This window comes from Sparus aurata, chromosome 21, assembly GCF_900880675.1.
Source record: "Sparus aurata chromosome 21, fSpaAur1.1, whole genome shotgun sequence".
Classification (NCBI taxonomy): Eukaryota; Metazoa; Chordata; class Actinopteri; order Spariformes; family Sparidae; genus Sparus; species Sparus aurata.
Window position 1 is genome coordinate 32379704 of NC_044207.1, and position 23270 is coordinate 32402973.

Sequence of the window (23270 nt, forward strand, 5' to 3'; positions counted from 1 at the left end):
CCCTGTAATGTAAAAAACACAACATTGCACAATCAGACAGTCACTTGTTCCATTCAATATCCTCAAATACTCATTAATCAACATGACAGTGAGCCCCCCACTGTGCATCAGAACTCCAACATGCAAACCTGCAATAATACAAATGAACTGGGTGAATATAGCTGATAGTAATACTGATAGTAACTTTCCATCTGAGACATAAACGCACCCTGAAAACACCAAACTACAAAAACCTCAGAGGAAAATGTTGAAGGTTTGGATGCAGTGAGAAATTCTCTCTGGTAAACAGAGATTGAAGCCACTGCCGACCTTCCTGAGTCAAACTGGATCAGAAGGTTCAGACCCGCCGGTAACGGTACCTTTGAAAACAAGGCCACAGCCACGACGCACCTCCTGCCTGCCTGCAGGCCGAATGATGAAGCTTAATCCTCAGAGCGCACTTTAATTTACATTCTCTAATCTCATCGTGCATTCTTTGTTCAGTGGACTTAAATAAAAAAGGCACAGAAGAAGATTTCTGTGTTGTCATGTCACTATAGACGGTACAGGTCTGCTGTGTTGTATTTCATATGAATACAATTAAAAATGTGTTTTCCCATCTCATAATATATCAGACTGTGAGCCTCCGTCTGCTCATCACTGAGTCCAAGGACATTCAGTCATTTAAAAACATCTTGGTTATTTAATTGTTCTATAAAGGTTATTTGGGCATTTTTCTGAAAGTAACAAGTAAGAAGTAGTGTAATAAGTACTATATTACTCAACCCAGACAGTAATACTGTAACGTAATATATTACTTTAAAAGGTGACTGGTACAGACCTGCCAACCTTGTCAAAATATTTTAAGTACCACTTGTGTTGTGCGACTTTTGTAACAATTTTTTTGTAATTTCCCCATTCACTGGCTGGAAATCGGTTATAAAAAACAATAAAACCTATATTTTTGATTACAATACTTTTAATAAAGAAAATATAGACGCAGGTCGCAAGCATGGCCACTGTTCTTAAATTTTTTTCTAAAACTTCTAGGGGACATGGACCCTCTTCTTTTTGGCAGGTCTGCTGCCCTGTCCCTCCCGGCCTTCGTCTCCCTCATCTGCCATGGCAGTGGTTGCAAAACTTACTACAAAAGATTTGTTGGCTACATGTTTAAACTGTATAAATAATCACATTCCTCCTTTTATACAGGCCTACTCTATCTGCAATGGATATATATAAAGGCTAAAATACACACACGCAGCTGCCCCTTCTTTCTCTTTTTTCTTTGACGATGCATTGGGGTCATAAGGGGAACATGATCGATAGATTTGCCAAGAAAAAACCTCGCAATTCTTTTTTTTTTCTTTTTTTCACTTAGACTTCGGCTCGAATGTTTCCACAGTGAAAGTAACGTCACGCGTAACGGTTCATATTTACCAAAAGCTGGCAGGTGCGCTGACACACACACACACACACACACACACACACACACACACACAGTTTACCTTTTTAAGCGCCAACTCAGAGACGTTCTACTATTGTAGAGACAGATCACTCTGATCATTTTGAATGGGGAAATCTGCAACGCCAAAGATGGCGCATATCCCGCCCCTTTCACCAACAGCCAATCACCTGCATTGTCACAGCCGAACCGGGAAAATTATAGCCCAATCATGTTGTTTCACCAGCGCATGCGCACAAGTAGTTTTTACGACAGCGAGAACGTCTCTGGTACAGTCATTAACGGCACCGGAGTAGTGTCCGAAATCACCCACTCATTCCCTACTCCGTTGTCACTACATAGTGAGTCCAACATAGTGCACTATATAGTGAGCTCAACGGCAGAAAGAAAAACGGACTTTCGGACACTACTCCGGCCCCAGAGCACAGCAGCCGGCACAGATTCAGCCGTACGACGGACGTCCCTGTAGGAAAAGCGCGTTTTAAACATCATTTCTACGGTAAAGTAGATGCTTTTTGGTTTTTATGTGTATCTTATTTCACTGGCGAGCATGTCTGTATGTTTTTTCCGTCCTGCTATCACGTTAAAGGGTGGATTTGACCATGCCTCCATTCATTTAGATAGGGGTCTGGTCTCTTTGGGCTTTTCGAGGTGTCGCCAAGATGGCCGCCGAGTGGCATGACTTGCCTAGAAGGACTTTGGCCAACTGCCACGAGTGGGGAACAGAGGATGGAGAGGGAGGCAGAGGGCAGTAGGAGGCAGGGAGGAGGGGGGCGGGGATGTTCGCTTCGGTAGACTCGTTATTCTCCGCTTTTCTACAATGACTGTCTGAAACTGCTTCACCACGCTGCTACATCGTGTTGTCAGACGTGAGTACCGCACGTGCACATTTGAAACAGAACTCACATGTCCGCAGCTTTTTGCGTAGTTTAGAGGGCCGAGTCGTACCAGCGTATTTGAACGCACCAGACCAAACACGTCTTTTGGGTGGCTTTAACGCAGGAGGTAGAGCGGGTCGCCTAGTAATCGGAAGATCACCTGTTAGAATCCTCGGCTCCCTCAGCTGCATGTCAAAGTGTCCTTGAGCAAGTTACTGAACCCCAAATTGCTCCTGATGAGCAGTCGGCACCTTGCATGGCAGCCATCAGTGTATGAATGTGTGCGTGAACGGGTGAATGTGACAAGTGTTGTAAAGCACTCTGAACGGTCAGTAGACTGGAAAAGTGTTGTACAAATGTAAATCCATTCAATATGGAGGAGGCAGTGAAAAACGTTAAAGTGAAAACCAATATATTTTTAGTTATTGGTTCTCGAGTTTGTAAAGCTTTTTAAAGTAAAATTCAACCACTTGTCATGAACTTACAAGATCTAAACTAAATGGTTATACTTGAGTATCTCTTTTATACAAGCTGTGAAAAGGACCCCACTAGTGGTTTCCCACACTTAAACTTATCGACTGCACATCTCACGCTTAATATAACTGCTGGCATAACGAGGAGCAAAATGACAACAATGATAAACTTACCTTGTGTTACAGAAGAGGTGCAGGTGAACCTCTCAGCATGGATCATGGTTTCATGTTGTCATCTTGTGTTTCTGGTTGAGAAAGAAAGAAACAACATACTTTAGGTCAAAGCAGCCACATCAACTACAGTCAGTAGCAGCAAGGACATGAAGAGGGAGAGAAAGTCCCCAGACTCCCTTTAAAAAACGTTTATTTTTGTGAGTTGCTAAGTGAGGAGAAACTTTATACACTTTATGAAACGCCTTTAATGACAAATTCTTAATCATTTGGGCCTTCTTGTAAATTCGGCATGTGTTACAGCCTCCTCAGCACCCCTGGTTGCTGCATACATGCCTCCACATTTAGGATGTCTTCACCGGCGATTCACAGCAGTTGAGCCGCCTGCGGAGGAAGCTCGTTTATTACGTAGCCGATCAAAACCAACGTGCATCGGACGACGTCACTCAACCAGGTGCACCTACAGTTTATACAAACATCAGCAGGCCAACATTAAAAAGCAGAAGTTGCGCCACAATGACTGTTTACAGGCGGGATGTGACAGCAGAGTCTCAGAGCAGGTGCGGCTGACTGCAGGCTGAGTGACACCTGGTTAATCGATCACGGATGGAGTCGTTCTCCCGGTCTGATTAAATAAACTTAATGGGTCATAATTGTGCAGCTGTTAATATACCAAAGTGAAGTGAGTTATGAAACATGCTATAAAAAGTTCTGGTGTGCTGTGAGAGTCTGGACCGGATCGTTTGTTCAGGCCCGCGAAAACGTTACCTAGCCGAGGCTAACACCTACAAGCTAACGTCAGCGCTAGCATTAGCTGCTAACGGAAACCTCCCTTCTTCAGCTGAACTCGGAAATAATTAACTCGACTGAACTTCAGTTAAACACACATTTCTGTGTCATACCAATAAAGTTTAAGTACTGACCCAGATTAAAGTGTCTCCATCTTGTTTCTCCTCAGTGTCATGACCCGCTCCATCAGGGTCAACTGTTTGTGACTGGCCCCGCCCTTCTCCTCCGCTCCACAGCCAATCAGCTGCGACCATTTTGATTTCTAAATTCTGAGCGACCAATCAGTGAAAATGATGTTATATTAACAGCAGCAACACAGTTATTAGTATGATAGAAGTTTATAAGTTTTATATATGTTTATTTATATTAATACATTTAAGTTCTGGAACAGCAGTGAGTCAAAATGTGACATTAAATGACAAACAGGTAAATGAAAGGTAATTAAAGTGGACTGTTTTTAAATATAATAAAACACAGTATATCTTTTATATGTGGCAACAAACCAGGATATTCTTCATCGTGACTTCTGGACATTTTCCAGCTTTGTTTGTAATAATAAAACCAGGTGTTTTTAACAGGATGTCAGTAGATTTTCCAACTGAGCTTGTGGCAACAAAACTGTGTTGTTAACGAGACATCTCCAGCCGTGTGTGGACGTAACAAACGTGGGTTTTTAATGAGAAGTCCAGAATTTCCAGCAGGTTCTGTGGTGACAAACCTGAGTACTTTAAGCCAAAACATGATCTAACAAAGTGGTTTTATGCAGAAACCAAACCAGACCAGCACTGTCACAAGATACAATTCAAAATCAAACCTAAAGAAACACAAAGGTGTAATATACCTGTGTTCTGCAGAACTGTATATGTATATGTATATATATATATGTATATGTCAGTGTTTATTATTGTGACCCGGTTGTCAGAACCACCTTCTGGACCTCCTCCGGTCTGGATCAAGTCCACTCAGCTGGAAGCTTCCTCCTCGCTGTCTCACAGGAACTTCACACTGCTGGAGAAACTGAGTCCAAACATCCAGACGAGGGCAGGAATCTCCCATCAGTGACCTCTGACCTCTGCAGTACATCATGTGTCTGTGGTCTGTGGATTATAAGGAACCTGATTGGACGCTGGATGACCAGCTGTCCTCACGGTCCTCTGGTGTCTGTACTCCTGCAGGCTGTCATACATCCTACAAACCACCAGATGGCGCCGTGCTGCTGCAGAGAGAAACCTCACCTGTGATCATCTGACTTTAGATTCATATTCAAGTCAAAGTTTATCATTTGTACAGTTTGGTCTCATGTACAGTGACGTCACAGTCTCACAGAGCAGCAGTGGAGTCAGGTAGGAGGACTGAACCCGCCAAAATAAAAGATATAAGAATAATAATAAATAAGTTGTAGGAATTTATTAGTTTATGAAATAGTCACATAATGTGATATTTCTACTTTGATTTGCATTAATTTGGACCGATCCACATGTGGTTTTGGTTCAGAACCACTTTCACTGAAATACACTTAAAGGTTTAAAAGTAAAAGTACTCTCTTTGTTGGTGCAACACTCAGACAGGTCTTAGATGGTGCATAGCACTGAGGAGGAACTTGAAACCCTTTAGAGGCGCTGCAGAATAAATCCTGCAGTCCAGCTGAACATAAACTTTTCTGCCTCTTTGTTCCTACATACAGGTTAATATTCCTCAAAACTAGAAGCATGTGCCCCAGTATAAGGGATACCTGTGTGGTGAATCCTTAGTGATAGTGTGTGATGTTTAGAGATGTTTAGCTATATACTGCCATGATAAGCTAGCGGACCTGTTGCTAACAAGCTTGTTAACAGAAGTGCTATGAGACATGTAAAAGGGTTTGTTTAGTTTGTTACTCAGTTAAAGGTGTGTGAGTGGTTCATGTAGATTTTCTTTTGCTTGGAGAAACTGTTTCCTGTATAGTTGTGTGAATATGTGACTTCAGAAAGAGACATAAACACAGTGATTTGTTATGATGTAACCTGAGTGATGCTGAAAGGTTGAAAGTTCCTCACTGTCAGAATATATTGTAGTTTTATGTGTAATTTGGTCAGAGCCGGAACATGTGACAGTAACCAAGTGAGAGATGATTGATTTTGTGTTGTTCAACACATATAGACATTCATGCTGTTTATTTTATGGTGCTGTTGTTTTCAATACATTAACATGCTGTAGATACATGTATGTTTATGAAGATATCGCAAAATATCCTCCACACTTGAAAGATCTCCAACTCACCTGATGCAACACTAAGTATTTCTGTTTAATACCTCAGGAAGTCAATTGTTTAATATGTCTTTGTGTTCAGGAGAGAATAAATCCTGCAGTGGAGCTGAACACAAGCTGAGTTTTCTGCCTCTTTGTTCCGACATACAGAGCTGCAGGGTTCTGAACACACCTCTCCCTGGTACCAGCAGACCAGGAGGGCAACATGAAGGAACAAACCCACTAAAGGAAGAAGAGGAACAAACCATTTGTTTCACATCCACTGGACCATCTCATTTATCAGTGTATCAACTTCCACATTTATTTATGTATTTACATGTTTATTTGTATTTATTCATGTATTATTTAGCAAAATGCAAAGCAAAGTAAATATAGAAATAAATACATGAATAAGATTTAAAATGAATAAAATAATAAAATTAAAAATCACAAGACGGAAATTTTAAAAAGTTAAATACAGAAGCAAATTTAAACGGAAATATAACTAATTTATTAGTCACATTTTTAAAATTAATTAACACCTCCATGTATTCCTATATGTTTATTTATCAACTGAACCATTTATTCATGTATTTGTTAATTCTGTCAGTTTCATTTTTTGGGACATAAATGGTGACATCACTGTTGTGTAATACAGAATACAGACAGTTCTTCACATTGGAGAGATGCTTATATGTGTCAGTTTTGTTCACCTGAATATCCGTCATGGATATAAAGTCATATTTTGGAGGGAGACTGGCTCGTTCCAGGTCTTCAGTGTGTTTCTGTGAAGTTTGACATGTTTGTGATCAGAATGTGTCAGAAATCAGGTGAATGTGAGAAGAGACAAGAAGAGTTGAGTGATTCATCAACAGAGTGAAAACATGGACGCTAACAGGCAGGAAGCTGAAGAAGTGGTATGAAGGAGAGTAAATGGAGCAGGTAGATCCTGCGGGGCTGATGCAGGTGGACGTGGGAGTCAGGGGACGGGGACAGGTGGAAAAGTCTGAGGACATCTGGTGGACGGATGGAGAACGACAACCACTGAGCCTGAAGAGGCAGAATGTGACATCAGAGCTGCTGCAGGTGAACGGTGCTGTAAGAACCCAAAAGTCAAATAAAAGTCTTAAAGTATCTGATATTAAATGTACTGAGGTATCAAAGTATCAGTAAAGTAACTGATCCATATATTTACATGTGTGTATAAACTGTATACTGTGAGTCAGCTGATCATCACAAACACTGTTTTTATCTTATTGATGAGAAAATCAATTCATTTCAAAATGTGATACTTGTAATCTGTAAAGTAACTAGTAACTAAAGTGAACAGCAAAGCAAATACATGCAGTGGAGTAAGAAGTACAATATCTGCCTCCTAAATGTAGTGGAGTGGAAGTACTTAGTTACATTACATCACTCCGTCTGAACTACTTTATATACAGTTAGTTTAGTTAGTCCAGTGGTTCCTAACCTCCGGGTCGGGCCCTCTGAAGGGGCACCAGTTCTGATGCTCACATTTATTTTCACTTTGCATTTCATTTTTCTGAAATCTTTGATTTTGACTTTGAAAATGAAGCTGCAGAAGACAAAGAAGGCGACACTGACACATCAGAGGACAACAGACAACACTTAGAATCATCACATTTATTGATTATTGATTTCTCCATCTTTCAGTGGGAGCCCACAGGACAATAACATGTCAGCACACATCAGCATGAGGAGAAATTAAACATTATTCAGATCGTCTTAAAGGTTTTAAATGTCCAATAAAAAAGAAAATAGTAGATAAACATGTTAAAATAAGCAGGAAGCTGATGAGCCAGTGTAAAAACTCAACTATGTAAACTGGGTACAATGAAACACATTCAAACATTTATGTTCAAAAGACAAAAATAAAGACTTTGATGATCAGGTTGCATTGGAGCAGATTGTTCTATTAGTTCAGCACTTCACATTTATCACAACATGATGTCAATGTTTTGATTTGTTCTCTTCACCATCAGATTTCTTTCTACATGTGTGTTGACATCATCACAGCAGAACTGCTCTCTTCATGTTTCTCACAGCGTCACACATTACAGTGACTGAGCTTCACTGTGAGAGCAGACGACAGCTGAAGGCTGCTGTTTACTTTAAATACCATTAATTAAGATGGTGGACGTGGTCGACGTTACACCTGCTGAACAAATAATACAGTAGATAAACATGTTAAAATAAGCAAGAAGCTGATGAGCCAGTGTAAATAATGGGGCAGCTGTAGCTCAGTGGGTAGAGCTGGTGGACTAGTGATCAGAAGATTGCTGGTTCGAATCGGCTCCCGTGGGGGCGGAACTGAGCTACATGTTGAAGTATCCTTGAGCAAGATACTGAACCCCCAAATTACTCCTGATGTGCAGTAGGCACCTTGTGTGGCGGCCATCAGCCATTAGTAAGGGTCCTGCGGTGAGCTGGCGACTCATCCGGGGTGTACCTGGCCTTCGCCATAGAGATAACTGGATTTGGCCCCAGCTTTTTCTTAGTCGTTGCTTGTCTCAGAACTGGTCTCATCTTTGTCTGGGTTGGTATCGACTCCGCCTCCTCTTGATCTGGGTCGGTTTCGGCTCAGTCTCATCTTGGTCTCTATCAGACACCGACAGTTTTCTTTTGGTTGGTGTTGTTCTTTGTTTGTCCTTGCTAACATGCTGGAGGTCGGTAGATGGACTCTGGAGGAATGTCTCTCCTCTCTCTACTTTAGCCATGAACTCTGCTTGTTCTCTCATGGCTGTCAGGTGCTCAACTCGTTGCTTCCAGCCTGGTTTACACTCAGATTTCTCTCCTTCAATAAGCAGGTCAATATAGTCTGGAGTGGAGAGAGGATTTGGCTTCAGTGCGATATCTTTCAGTCTGTTTAAACAGTTAGCAGTGTACGCCATCAGTTTCCCCACATCAGCCTTCAAATGATCAAATACAGAGTTCAGTTTGTCACACAATGCCTGAACAGGTGCCTTAGCACCTTTGGCTTCTAGGTACTTTTCTTTCAGCTCCTTCACTGTTTGTTTTTCTTTAACTTCCTGATAGTCCCATCTGTACTTTTGATTAAAATGTACACTCCAATGACATTTGCCTGGACACACAGTACAGTTTCCATCTGATCCCATTGCAAGACAGCCTGCTTTATCTGCATCATTGGGTATTCCACAGGGATAGTGGCAGGTAAAGTGACACTGCTGACAGTTAGTAAGGTACACTCCAGTACCTGAAATATTTATTTTTTCAGGCTTTGTGACCGTGACTTCAATCTCAAAGTTCTCATTCCTGCTGATCTCTGCCTCGTGATCTTTCAGTTTCTCTTTTGTCTCTTTTATCTCCTCAAGCTTGGCTAACCCAACTTTAACCTGCTTCTGCAAATGTTCAACTGAATTCTCGAGCTGCTGTCTTTCTCTGAGGACCTCCTTTGTCAGTGTCAAGCTTTTGGTTTCTATCACATTCAAAGCATCAAAGAACGTCTCCATGCTATTGGCCCCCATGTCCCAAAACATCTGATCAAAGCTTCCATATTTACTCCTGCTGCCTGCTGCAGATGATTTGCTGTCTGCAAACAACGCTGAATTATTGAATTTGAAGTGAAGTGGCAGCCCGTCTTCTGATTTAGGACATGGGACACCTGAAGCTGTGATCGCCTCTATAACTGGTGGAAGCTGGCCGTCCGCAAATGTCACCAGAACTCTGATGTTTTCTGCCACATCTTTGCCAAAGATTGAGAGCACAGAGTCAAACACATATTTCTGTGTTGCGGTGAGTCGAGCTAAAGAAGCCTGAGCTACGAAACACACAGCATCAATGTCACTGACACCACGCTTATCAGTGAATAGATTACGCAGCTGGTCTGTGATCTCCTTGTCTCTCTTTATGCCTCCTGTATCTCCAAATCCTGGAGTGTCAACAATGGTCAGTGAGTGATCTATTTTAAAGTCCTCCTGGTGGTTGATCTTGTACACAGTGACTTCAGAAGTCTGGCTGTGAGCTTGTGATTTTGATGGATCCTCATCAACTAATTTAAACCGATATGAATCCTCCCATTCAACACCCAGAATGTAATTGATCATCCCATTGATGAGAGTTGATTTTCCAGCTCCAGTTGCTCCGAGAACCATGATGGTGCGATTGTGTTTCAAAGACTCTTCCCCAAAACTAAAACGCCTGCACCCTGCAACACCCAGTCTTTCTTCTTCCAGAGGAACTTTATAAACAGAGAGACGACCTGACTGGTGTACCAGCAGACTGCTTGGTTTTTAACAGCATCAGCAAGTCGTTCTTTCACAACAAAGACAAAAGAAATGCTTTCTTTGCTTCTTCCAGCTTCACCACAATCACATCTGACCCTGACGACATATTCTGTCTCTGGCTGAAGCCCTGAAATGATCGTCTTTTCAGTCTTAGACATCTTTTGGTTCCATTGAAGATCTTCCTCTTTCACCCTGCTGTCTGTTTTGGCGTACTCCACGATGTAGCTCAGGATCTGGACACCTTGTCCAAGTTCAGCAGGTTTGCTCCAGCTAACTGATATCTCACTTGAGTTTGGTTCAACTTGAGGTTTTCCAGGAGGACTGCAAGGTAAAGTTTTAATGGAACCACTGAATTCATTGGCTGGTCCAACACCTACTGAGGTCACTGCTCTGCATCTGAACTTGTACTCTTTGTTTGGACTCAGATCGCTCACTGTGACTTCTTCAGCTTCTGCTGCCGTCTTTTCTTTCCATCCATCCTGTCCACTGACACAGTACTCCACAGAGTAGCAGGTGATGTTCTCTGCTCCAAACTGTGCTGGAGAAATCTTCAGCGTCACACTGTGTGGTTTATGTCTCTGACTGTTAATGTTTCAGGTTTTGAAGGAGGCTCAAAGTTCTCATTGACAGAGAAGCCGTCTTTATAAAGGTAGATGCTTGAACCTTTCTGTGTCTCATCTGTTAAACCAACTGCCAAGAACTTAATGTTCTTGTTCTCCGTGTTGGCCTCTGCGAAGTCGCTGAAGAGTTTTGCTTTACTCCTCATTTTATCTGCTACTTCACTTGAGGCGTACCATTGTTCCTTCTCTACATCATGAGTACGAGACCCTCGAGCTTCGTCTGGTTGGTTGTTTCTTCTAAGTACTCTGATAAAGTTGAGAGGTACGGTTCATCACTTCCCAGTGAGGTGAAAACAAACACACAGTATGACTTTCCTCATACAGGTCTGTTTCAGAAGAGACAATCTTAGTATTCTTTCATCATGTTGGTGAAAGACGTTAAGGTGTGATTTCTCTCTCTTTACAGTCCATCCACTTGTTCAGGTCTTTGCGTTGAAAGGAGAAGAGTGTCTCTTCTTCAGGATCTCTGCGAGCACAGCCTCTTCTTCTCCCCTCCTCGGATTGATGGAAGTTTCTTGCCAAGTTTGTTGGAATTCCAGCTTGAACTCAGAGCACATCTCTTTAAAGGTTTTAATCTTTGTGCCAATCTGTGGGAACTGCTGTGACAGTGGTGGTTTTCAGGCATCAATTGCACCTCATCTCCAGCTCACTGAAGTCCTCTCAGGACACTCTGTGACTTTTTAACTAGTGTTTCACTTATCTGACGGACGAGTTTCGGCAGCAAAGAATCTAAACATATTCAGTGGCAACATCCAGACCTTCATTGGTACGGCGTTTTCTCCGTTGGCTCCCAGCAATTTTGGCAAACTTTGATAGACTTGTATTGCATCCTGAAAGGATGTCGGCAGTTTTCTGAAGTGAAAAGTCTCCAAGAATCTGCAGGAGAATTTCTCAACCTTTTCTCTGTCTTGTCTTCCATTTTCAGTGAACCTTCACCCTCTACTAGCAAGACAGGGAATTTCTGATCATCACCTTCAGTACCCTCAATGTCTTGAATGGATCTTCCTTTCTGACACCTCACGGTCAAAGACAAAGAAGGCTTGTGCTCCATAACAGAACAGCTGTGACTACATGTGTAGCTAACCCTTTATCAAAGACATATGGATGCTTCACATTGCCTCTTCCAAGATGATCCATCGACAGTTCCTGGACTTTGTGGTAGCTTTGTAATCAGTGTTACTCTGGCCTGATTTTTTGGAAGTCTTACTATCATTCAGGTATTTTGCCGATCCATCAACCTCAACCAGTCCACCCAAGAAACTTGCTTTAAGAGAGGCGTCAACATTTAGTGCTGAAGATTTGTCCTCAATGGATTCAGAAGCAACTATCTCAAAGGCAATCTGAGGTTCTGGTCTTGTCTTTGTGTTATCGAGGTCATCGCAGTCCCACAGTGTCATGCCTGCCAAAAAGAATAGAAATAGTTAAACTGCCTTTTATTCTTTAGGAAAGCTTGGAATGAATTTACAGTATTTGCTTTCCTTGTTTGTAACTTCCTCAAGTTCAGATACACTTTTGAGACAGTAGCAGGAGTTGGAACTTATTACTTAGAACTTACAAAAATACTGTGATTCAGCCACATTTAGAAACCTTTACATGTGAATCCTTACCAGGAACAAGAGAATCACTGCGGCAGTCGTACAGCATCCCGAGGCTGAACGGCCGGCCGAGCGCTGCCACCTCCGTTTCCGTCACCTCCGTTGCTGCCACCTCCACCTCTCTGCTGGCTTTAGAGCCCATGTCTTAGTCTAGACTCGAGAAAACAGAAAGTATGTTACTTTACTTCTAGGGCACTACTGCTATCCTAACTGTTAGTCATCTGTCACCTTGCACAGTAGAGGTGTGGAAATTCCTTAATCAATTATAGGTGTACATTAACCCTTTAGGCGCCGGGTTTTATTTTTAAAAAATACTAGATTTTGACATCTACATTTCAGAAGGCTCTGGCTTGAAAGTGGTTTGAGATAGAGACAACGTGTAATGAGACAAATATTGAGAATGAGAATAAAGTTTATCCAGGGAGTAAATGTTCCCATCCAATTTGCATATTACGACGTCATATGGCGGTGGCCATATTGGATCATATAATTTCCATGAAATACCTGATATTTTGAAAGAGAGGTGAACTTATTTCATCAGATTCATTCCCTCCATCCATTTATTATGTTGTCCACACATCAAATGAACAGGGAAAAAGTAAATTATAAGCCAACAATCGTAAACTAAAACTATTACTACACCACAAAACTCATGTAAACACTATGTGGTTTGTTTTTTTTTACCCACCACCTCCCTCACTGGAGGACACTTTTTCTATCCTTTTTTTCTTCCACTTTTCTTGTTTTCTCTTCTCTTCCTATTATTATTATTATTGTTATTATTATTATCATCATTTGATGATAATAATAACAGAAGTAGGCGTCTTTTAGCTGCAGAGGCCTTATCTGTGCCCATCTATCCAGATAAAAGTTTGAAGTATTTGTAGAGTGTGGAGCCTCTCATTGCAAGGCACAGAGACAATAAGAACGACAATGACACGACCCCCCCCCGTATACTAGAACTATCACTACACCACAAAACTCATGTAAACAGTAGGCGTTTTTCATGATTTTTTTTCCAAATTTGCTCATCAAAGGGCTTTATCCATTCCTGATAACATCCTCCTCACCCTGTTCTGCCTTCCCCTGTTGCCTCTACCACGTCCACCTCTCCTATGGACACTGCGACCTCGTGTATCAGCCCTTCTACGATCACTTCGCCCACGTCTCCCCTGCTATCTCCTCTAGTGTTGTGAGAAGAGTTGGACTCGTGTGTGCTTTGTGCTTGGTGAACACTGCTGCGGCGCATAGCTGCACCACTGCCGCGGATGGAGGCTACGTGACCTTTGCGGTAGAAAGAGTGAACACTAACGCTGGTCCCAGCGCTGTTCTCACCATCCCCGCTACTTCTACCACATCCATTCACTTCCTTACTGATGCCATTCCCACCTATGTTGGGCAAAGGGTCGTGTGTATATGCTTGTGCGTTTTCCTAGCTCCACTAACCAACCGACCGTCATCTCCCAAAGTTAGATTTTCCCCTTCAGAATCAGAGTCCGCGAATAGGAGCTCAATCACTTCCCTACGTGTCAACTTTTTGCTTGCCATTGTCATTTATTTCGTGCTCAAATCCAGGAGCACCGCTTCCACAAACTGTCTCCGTGGCATACTGTCTCCGGTCTCTCACCCCACAGTTTGCATGGGACTTCCTTGAACATTTTGCATTGAAGCATGATGTTTTTCTGCGTTAAGGTCTAAGAATGGGATCTCTGCCAACTACTGGTGGGGAGTATGAACAACATGTAACACTCTATTCAGAGAAAACAGCTGTTGTAGATATCAGCAGCAAGTGAAAAAAGAAAAAACAGATATCAAAATTTGTGGGTTCTTTTACTAATCCAGTTTCCTCTGATTTCATTAGGGAAGGTCAGGCCAAAGACTTGAACTCTGAAATATTGGCAGAACCTTGGGAGGAGGCACTGTCTTGGGTCCATTGTTGCTCTATTAACTCACTTTATAGATTAATTCAGTACAAGACTGTATTACTCAAAAACAAAGTTAAATCGTATTTTCCCATCCGTATCCCCTGTATGTGATAATTGTCATAATGCTGGGGGTCACTAGCGTATCTTTTCTTGTTCTGTCCTAAATTGCACAATTTTTGGTCAGCTTTATTTGGCCTATATATTAAAGCCTACTCCACAGTCATTCAGACTAACCATGACCTGGCCATCCTTGGATGCTCTGCCGAGAGTTCGGATCTTCTGCACAGCACGCAGGTTGCTCTGCACCTAGAGATGGTGGTAGCTAAGAAACGTATTCTCCCAACCTGGAAGTCTACCACTCCACCCACATTTGCTCATTGGCTCAACGAGATGTTATCAATTATTCAAATGAAAAGCCTGCTCAAACCCAATAAACAGGACAGATTTGAGATAATTTAGGGACCCTTCCCAGCCCAGTGTCCGGTGTGATGCTTGACTCAACTTTTCACATGGTACTTACTTTACTTTAACTACTGCAACTAGATTTTTTTCTGTAAGTCTATTTATGTAAATGTACAACTGTCTGTCAACTGTCTTTTTCTTTGTTTCCCCCTTTTCCTCTGTTTTCGTCTATGTCCGTCTATGTTTCTCTGTTGTGGCATGTTTTGTACAGTTTTGTACATTTAAAAATTGTAAATAAAGTATAAAAAAAACAACACACACCCAGTATTCAGAGAGCATGTATCTTGGCACGTGTTGGACTTCAGAACTTGGTGGGAAACATGAACTGGCCAAGACACAGGCTGAGAGTAACTTCTGACTTACAACAATCACCAACCACATTAGCCATTTTCACCTGACGCGAACATCTGCAATCATAACGAATACGGCGAGTCTAACTAATCAGTCAAGATCTGAAGAGGCACTGTCAACTTTGCTGTCTAACTCAGAGAGGTGTGTGCAGCAGAGTGTTTGTAATCTTTGCCAGATTCAGTATGTGTCTTGTCTTAAGGGGTGTTCAGACCGAACGCGATAGACGCGAATGGAGTGGCAACTCTACGTTGAAAATCAATGTTAATGGCGCAATGACATGCGATTCAGGCGGCGAATGAAGCGTCTGAAGCTCTAAAGATGAAAATATCGAATTTTTCAGGCGGCATCGCGCCGCGACATCCAATCAGCAACGAGTTCAAGCCGAAGACGTCACTTCCCTCACGTACGGTTGTTTACGGTTGCTCAGAGCAACGATGGAGGAAAAGCTTATTGTAGCTGTGTGTGGGCACCCGGTGCTGTACAACACTACTGCGGTGTTCTACCGGGACAAATTTAAAACAGAGGAGGCGTTCAGACTGCTCTCTTTCCACGTCGATCATGGCTGATGTCACCACCGTTGCTGCACTCTACAGTCGCCATGCTAAACTGCCCCCTTGGCTGGTTAAAGAATGATAAACTGCCCTCTTGTGAGCCAAAACACGCGCTAAAGTGCCCTTCTTTTCGCCCCTGCCTTTCAAAAAGTCTGTGCACGCCACTGCCTGAGTTTGTGTGTATCCAAAAGTGCACATGAAGCCAGCGGTGTTGTAACCATTGCGTTGTACAAATTCTCGCCGTCCTTTCAACTGACTGCCTTTGGGTGACATATTCATGTCCAACATTTTTTTATTCGAGATTCAGCAAAACCAGAATCATAATTTATAAATTTGTGTATGTAGGTGACTTCAAGTTATGTTCCGCCATTGTGTAGTCCTTTCAACAATTGTGACCTTGTCTCTACGACCGCCATTTTGGCACTCTCAATTTGTCCCTCCGACACACACACACATACACACATACACACGTGTTTGTTATTTGTGCTTGAGTTTGTTTTAGTGTTTTAGTTTCATAGATAAGCTGCTTTAGTTGAGTGACAGATTGTGTTTATTGAGAGCAGTGTTGGGAAAGTTCACTTTCTACATGAACTAGTTCAAACTTCAGTTCACAAATTTTAAAATGAACTAGTTCAGTTCATAATTCAAAAATTTGAACTAAGTTCACAGTTCCAAAATGAACTAGTTCATAGTTCCTTTTTTTTCAATATGTTAATGCGAGCTATTATTTTTCAAAATTATTGCCACAGCCCATATAGAACCACAGACAGCTATTATTTTATCAGTTTTAACACGTAAGTAAATAAATAATAAATAATTAAAAAAAGAAGAATAAATAAATAGATAGTTCAGACAGTGGCTTCAGGGAAAAACTTTTCATAATGACTCAGTAAGGTACTTTTTTTGTTATTTAACAAAATCAGAGATTTAAGCAAAGAGCTCAGTTCCAGGAGAAAAGGAGCAGATTTAGGTAGTGATTTTGCAATTTTTTGTTTGTGAATGAAACATTTTGCATAGGATAACAAAGTTCATCATGTGTTCAAGAACATTATCTTCTGGGTTAACAGCGAATAACATGTTTAAGGGTGAGAGAATGGACAGAGAGCAGCATCAAAAAAATTTGATTCAACATCGCTCCAAAACTTTTTAGATATATCACAATACAAACACAGATGTGAAGCCTTCATTTGTTTTTGCCTCCATGCGTAGCACATTGATGACGCATGCGCGGTGCGACTCTGTGGAGGCTGGTGCTGCCAGTGTTGTGTCCGTTCAGGACGAATTAATCTGTGTTCGTTTGGTAATGCCTCCCTGCATGTTTGGTATGCAGGTGTTTCTGTCTGAAATAGTTAAGTTTCGTTTTGATCGAAAGTAAAGCGAGCTGCACAAACCTCTCATCCAGCGTCCTTTTTATACACAACAGCCAGATTGGGTGTTTTTCCGCTACATTTTAAGGCCTGTTCACAGTGTGTTTCAGTTGGTTTTCGCCTTGACAGCTCGATGGAAATCTGGCACTGTCTTGAACAAAGTTAAACTGAGAGAATGCGCTGTTCACAAACGCCAGAATGAACGCGTTCACAATAACGTTCATCAGGCAGAAATACAGTACGTTCAGTTCATGTTCACCCAAAATATGAACGAGTTCATGAGCGATCGTTCATTGAACGCGTTCAGGCACAACACTGATTGAGAGTATTATTGATTTGGTCAAAGTGCACTTATCAATAAATTATATTATATTGTACAGAGCAGTTTTCTGTGATTGTTATGTGCATATGTTTTCTGGTATTTAGTGGTTGTGATTGTCAGTGTTGGGATTCATTTCCTTCACTGTTCCTTTAATTGTCAATATTGCACAAATATTTAGATTTAAATTTAACCCTTCATTTGAGACTACTTCAGGGTGGTGCCCCATTTTAATGATTTAATCATATTTTTTAATTAATTCTATTGATCTAATTTTAATAATTATTATCAATCACTTCTAATAACCACACCTCCCCTACCATCAAATATCATTTTGCATTCAAATAGTTTACTGAATGATATCGAATCATGAGCTCAGTGAAGATTTACACAACAATGTTACAGTTGCTGTATGAAAGAAAAGCTCCACTAAAGTCAAGAGTAAAATAAAATGTGTTGCTCTACTGTGAAAACCTCAATGCCAATTTAAATGATTTGAATGAAGTAAAAAACTTTAACCTGAAACTTTTGGGCTGAGTGGTGATTTTTGAACACCACTGATTCTTGTGTTTTGCTTTGTTTTACTGTGTTTACATGAGCTCATTTTCACTTTGGATCTTTGACCTTTAAACCTCAGTAATACCTATCAGCTCTGTGCTGCTGCTATCAGGGTTACAACCTGTTTATGTCGCCATCTAGTGGCTGCTACAACACACTGCTTCAAATACTTCCTCCTGCTGTTCAAGGCTATTTTTAAATTCAAGAATAACTCTCCAGTAGAAACCAGTCAGTGTGGACAATCAGACATCAATAACTGTTCAAATGTACATGCAGACACGTGATCATAGTTTTATGACACAAGTTCTTGTCCTCCTCTCTCATGGTCACTTTGTCTGTTTTGTCATGAGTCTCAGTCTGGTTCAGTCTTGTATCTTCGTGTCCTTCTTGTTCCTGCCTCTATTCCAGCGCTTCCTTTGTTTGTACTTTTATTTAGTTTTTGTATTTTTGCAGTTCTTTGCTCTTGGTCTTTGTGCTTCCTGCTCCTTCTGTTTAGTTACCTTTTGTCACCAGCTTTGTGCTTGGACTTTGTGCTTTGGTATTTTTGATGAACTTGGTTTACAGCTTTACTTAATACAGCTCACCTTTTGTTTGTTTAACCGCCTTCCTTTTTGTGTCTTGAGTTTGGGTCCCTTTTCGTTTACTGTTTGCACTGACAGCAGAGTCTGACCTCTTTTTAAACGAGGACATTGCTAAATATTTCTCTGTCTCTGATACTACGAGCAAAGTTTCATGTTGTGTCGAGCCTTCTTAGTGTTTTAAAAATAGTGATTTTAATCCTAGTGTAAAAGTGCCTGTAGCACTCTCAATGAAAATAACTTTGAGCTAAAAATGAAAATACGGTAAATCTTAAAAGTACCTTTTCATCGTAATTATGCTTTTACACGAAGTTTTGACTCATATACATTCACAAAAAAAGTCTAGGTTGCATTTTGGCGAGAGTTTCACTTTAACAACAATTCACACCTGGGCTCAGCTAGCCCTAATAACACACATGAAGTCTGCTTGGGTCAACGACTCACAAGTGTCCTTAACAACTCTGTAAGGACACTCCCACACAGAGTTTAACAGCCTGCGACTTCTCTCCAGTTAGAAGTGAAGAAGCGTCTTGGATGAGACGTCTTCAAGTAAATTGAACCACGTCTCCATGTGTGTGATACAGCACTTGGAAAAACATGATTGCAGACTACCAGAAGATGTGTGTCAGTTTAATGATCTTCTTATTCTACTTGTCCAGGGAGTACCCTGCCCGGAGCAACTGGGACTGGCTCCAGCAGCAACACCCCGCAACCCCATGGAGAGGGATAAAGCGGTTATGTACGATGACATGGCAAGATGGCTTCTTCTTCTTCTTCTATCTTATATATACTGAACATTTGTGCATCTATACAGTATAGATTCCCCTTCTTAAATGCACTTGATGAGGGTTAGATATTAAAGTCTTGGATAAACTGTAGAACCAAACAGATGCATCGGTTACCTGTTAATATCATCCAATATTTTAGTTACAGATAGTGAAATCAGTGCCACTATAACCAAAATGAAGTCATCCACATGCTCACTAGACCCTATTCCAACGAAACTTTTTAAATCTAGTCTCTTGTGCCTCTCTAATGACACTACCAGAATCGTCAACACTTCTCTGCAGTCTGGCATTTTCCCTGCTGCTTTTAAAACAGCCTTGGTGAAACCTTTGCTCAAGAAACTTGATCTTGACACTAGTGACTAAGCCAATTACAGGCCTATTTCTAATCTTCCTTTTATCGGCAAACTGTTAGAGAAAATAGTTTTCAATCAACTATTTAATCATCTTAACACTAATAATTTAACTCTGGGTAAATTAATTAGTTTTCATAATGTACATTATCATTGTTATGCAGATGATATGCAATTATATATCTCCGTTTCATCAGAGGACCCTAGTGCGTTAAACAATCTTTTTTCCTGTCTCACAGATATTAACATCTGGATGAACACATTTTTTTTTTAAAACTGAAAGAGCAGAAAACTGAGATTTTACTTGTTGGCCCACTACAAGATCGGCAGAAACTTCAGTCAAAGTTTGGCAGTCTGTCCCAACAGATTAAATGACATGTTACAACCCTAGGAGAGATTTTAGACTCTGGCCTTAATTTCATTTGCCATTTTAACAGTGTTGCAAAAACTTTTTTTCACCATAAAAACATTGCCAAAATTAGACCTTTTTTTAGTCAGGATGATGCTGAAACACTTGTACATGCTTTCATAACTAATCGTTTGGACCACTGCAATTCCCTTTTCACTGGTCTCCCTGAAAAGTCCCTCAAGAAACTACAAGTTATTCAGAACGCGGCAGCCAGGATTTGAACTAATCCAAAAAAAGAGATCACATTACTCCTCAGCTTGCAACATTGCACTGGTTGCCTATTTCTTTTAGGATTGATTTTAAAGTTCTTTTACTCATTTATAAAGTCTTAAATAACCTAGCACCATCTTATATTGGCGATCTGCTTTCTTTTTATACCCCACGAGAACGCTCAGGTCCTCCACTGCCTGTCCTTTAGTTGTTCCTGAGGTGACCCACAAGAAAACTGGTGAAACTGCTTTTTGTTTTAATGGCCCTAAACTCTGGAACACTCTCCCTTTAGACCTAAGAATAGCAGACTCGTTGGCCATTTTTAAAAAGAAATTGAAAACATATCTTTTAATTTGGCTTTTAATAGGGTTGATTTTATCTTTTATCAATGTTACTGCTTTTTATTTGTTTTGTTGATGATGTGTTTTCAACTGTTGTTGGTTTTTATTGTTTCTGATATTGCTTGTTTCAAGCACTTTGGGCTGCAGTCGGGCATGAAAGGTGCTCTATAAATAAAGATTATTATTATTATTATTATTATTAATACTGGCTGATCCACAGATACAATTGGTATCAGCGTATGTTGTCTGATATGTGCTGATATGAAAACTCTTTTCTTTTTCAGAACATAATGTAGAAAAAGATGTTTATGGTAACTTATACTTATTAATTCTCAGTGAATTTTATAATTTCCATTTTGAACAATTAAGAGGCCGTCCAGACGAAAACGCTCTTTTGCGAAAACGCACATGTATTGCATCATTTTGGCCAACTGTTCACATGGATCCTGAAAACGCACTTTTTTGAAACCAGGTCTCAGGGTGGAAAAATCCAAAAACGCTGCCCTCCCCTTTTCGTGTGGACGGCGAATCCGCATACTTTCCGAAACAATGATGCCATCGCCCCACCCCGCGACGTCTTGCCTCTGACCTCTGAACCCCACGACGTCTCATAAGAACAACAACAACAATGGCGGACTACATGCTCGTGTTCGTGTTTCTTGCAACTTCCTCTCCTTGTAGTTGAGTGCGAGTCTCAGCAGCAGTTCAACCTCATTAACGGTCCACACGAAGGTTCTGGTCTCCCTGTACTCGCCATTTTCATCTTCTTCTTGTTGTGTTCCGTTTCTCCATCTACTGTCTGTTTGTTTACAGCGGGCAAGCTTTATGCGCATGCTCCGTGTCTTCTTCTCCGTTTTTGGTGAATGTCAAGCACCACCTAGAGGCCTAGAATATGAACTACAGCCTTTTCGGTTGTTTTCAGTGGATCCGTGTGGACGCAAATATTCTTGAAACGATGCAGAGGAAGACGGAGAAAAAAAAGGTTGTTTTCGCCCGTCTGGACGGCCCCTAAGTTTATTTTTAAACTGTAAAATATCCCACCTCCATAATGTACGTACAGAGCCACAGTGACATGGATGTGTTATTTTTTAAATCACACGCACGTTTGAAAGTAAAAACACATCCATATTTCCTTAAACACATGAGGCTAATCATTCCTGAACGTCGGGTTTGAAATGTTACATAATTTCAGTTTCCCTGAAACATTTATCCTAAATATAGTTTCCATTGCTCAAAAGACACCATAATCATATTGCGGGTTATTAAATGTTGATTATACAACAAGTAGTTCCGACCAAGCAATCTGATCGGTCAACAAGAAATTTAGAACGTGCTCAAATCAGCATGACAGCACGCCTGACTCATTACTCAAAATATTACTGTCTGTGGCAACATTGTAACTGTCAGGGCTAGAGTAGGAAACAGCGGAAAAATAGGCTACAAAATGGATCGGTTTGTTGTTCATTTTGATCTGCCAAGAAAAGTTGATATCACGTTGGTCCGTCCAGGCCATGATCTGGATGTCCAAATCACAGCCAGAATTAGTTGATAAATGACATTGCGATTATAGTCCAGCCTGACCCGGTTCTGGACGTCTATAGACAAAAAACTGAGTTGCAAATAGACGTTCTGCTAGGCCATGATCTGGACGTCCATATCACAGCCAGAATCAGTTGATGAAATTGTCCTGTCAGCTGTTGCATAATCATGAAAGATTCCAAAACTTTTATTTGTATTATGATTACGTTTATAAGACTGAATAACAAAATGTACGTATTCCATGTGATTGTGATCAGAAGCTGTGGTTTTATGTCATTTGCAACTTGTTCCAATGTAAATAAATGGAATAGTGACACACACACACACACACACACACACACACACACACGCATTCTGGGTAAATTATGAAGCAGAAAAGGGGGTTTCTTCATGAGTGAACCAACAGTCAGTGAGTGTGTGAGCTGATGGTCTCCTTTAACCGTCCTCCTCCTGTAATCATGTGACATTATAAACATAGGAACAGGCTTTACTTGTCTCATGTGTTAATGGGCCAAGGTTGGCCCGGGTGAGACTTTATGATGTCCCTCTCAGGTGAACATGTTGTGTCCTTAAAGAGTTTGACCTCAACAACATGCTGAAAAAAAAAGGACAACCAAAAAATGCATATTAATCAAATAAAGGAGGGGCATAACCATGAAGACATTTGCTCTTACCCAACAGTGTAAATCATTTTTTAATTCTTTTATTGAAACCACTAGAGTATAAATGTCTAAATAAAAGTATACATTTGGTCAAAAAGCCTCATTTTCCAGTAACAATCGACACAAAGGAAAATTGGGTGTCTCCCTGGCAGTCACACTTTCTCAGAGTGAAACTGAAGAAATATGATCACACATCTGATTACAAACCAGCTGCCAAACAGGTTTTTTCCAGCTCTAGAGCCACAACATGAATTGTTTCCTAAACTGGCAAAACTGATAGCCATGAGTGCCTGAGAAAATATTTGTATGTGTATCTGTCTTTGCATGTAGGCCTATATTCCCCGTTTTTTTTTTTTTTTTTTTAACCTTTTGGAATCGCAGGCTATTTCATAGGTCTCAGCT

The 23270-nt window shown here is 40.9% G+C and overlaps 1 protein-coding gene and 1 long non-coding RNA gene across 2 annotated transcripts in view; both read right to left on the bottom strand.

The window, feature by feature from the left end:
* Nucleotides 1-3994, bottom strand: part of LOC115572545 (uncharacterized) — a 28721-nt gene extending 24727 nt beyond the window's left edge. The window contains exons 1-2 of the mRNA XM_030402723.1: nucleotides 3887-3994; nucleotides 2967-3037 (exon numbers count right to left, since the gene is read on the bottom strand). The gene's annotated coding sequence lies outside the window, so the exon portion shown is untranslated. The remainder of the gene's footprint in view (nucleotides 1-2966; nucleotides 3038-3886) is intronic.
* A 409-nt stretch (nucleotides 3995-4403) lies between these two features.
* LOC115572546 (uncharacterized) overlaps nucleotides 4404-23270 on the bottom strand; it is a 20252-nt gene continuing 1385 nt past the window's right edge. The window contains exon 3 of the long non-coding RNA XR_003982103.1: nucleotides 4404-4968. This is a non-coding gene — a long non-coding RNA (uncharacterized LOC115572546). The remainder of the gene's footprint in view (nucleotides 4969-23270) is intronic.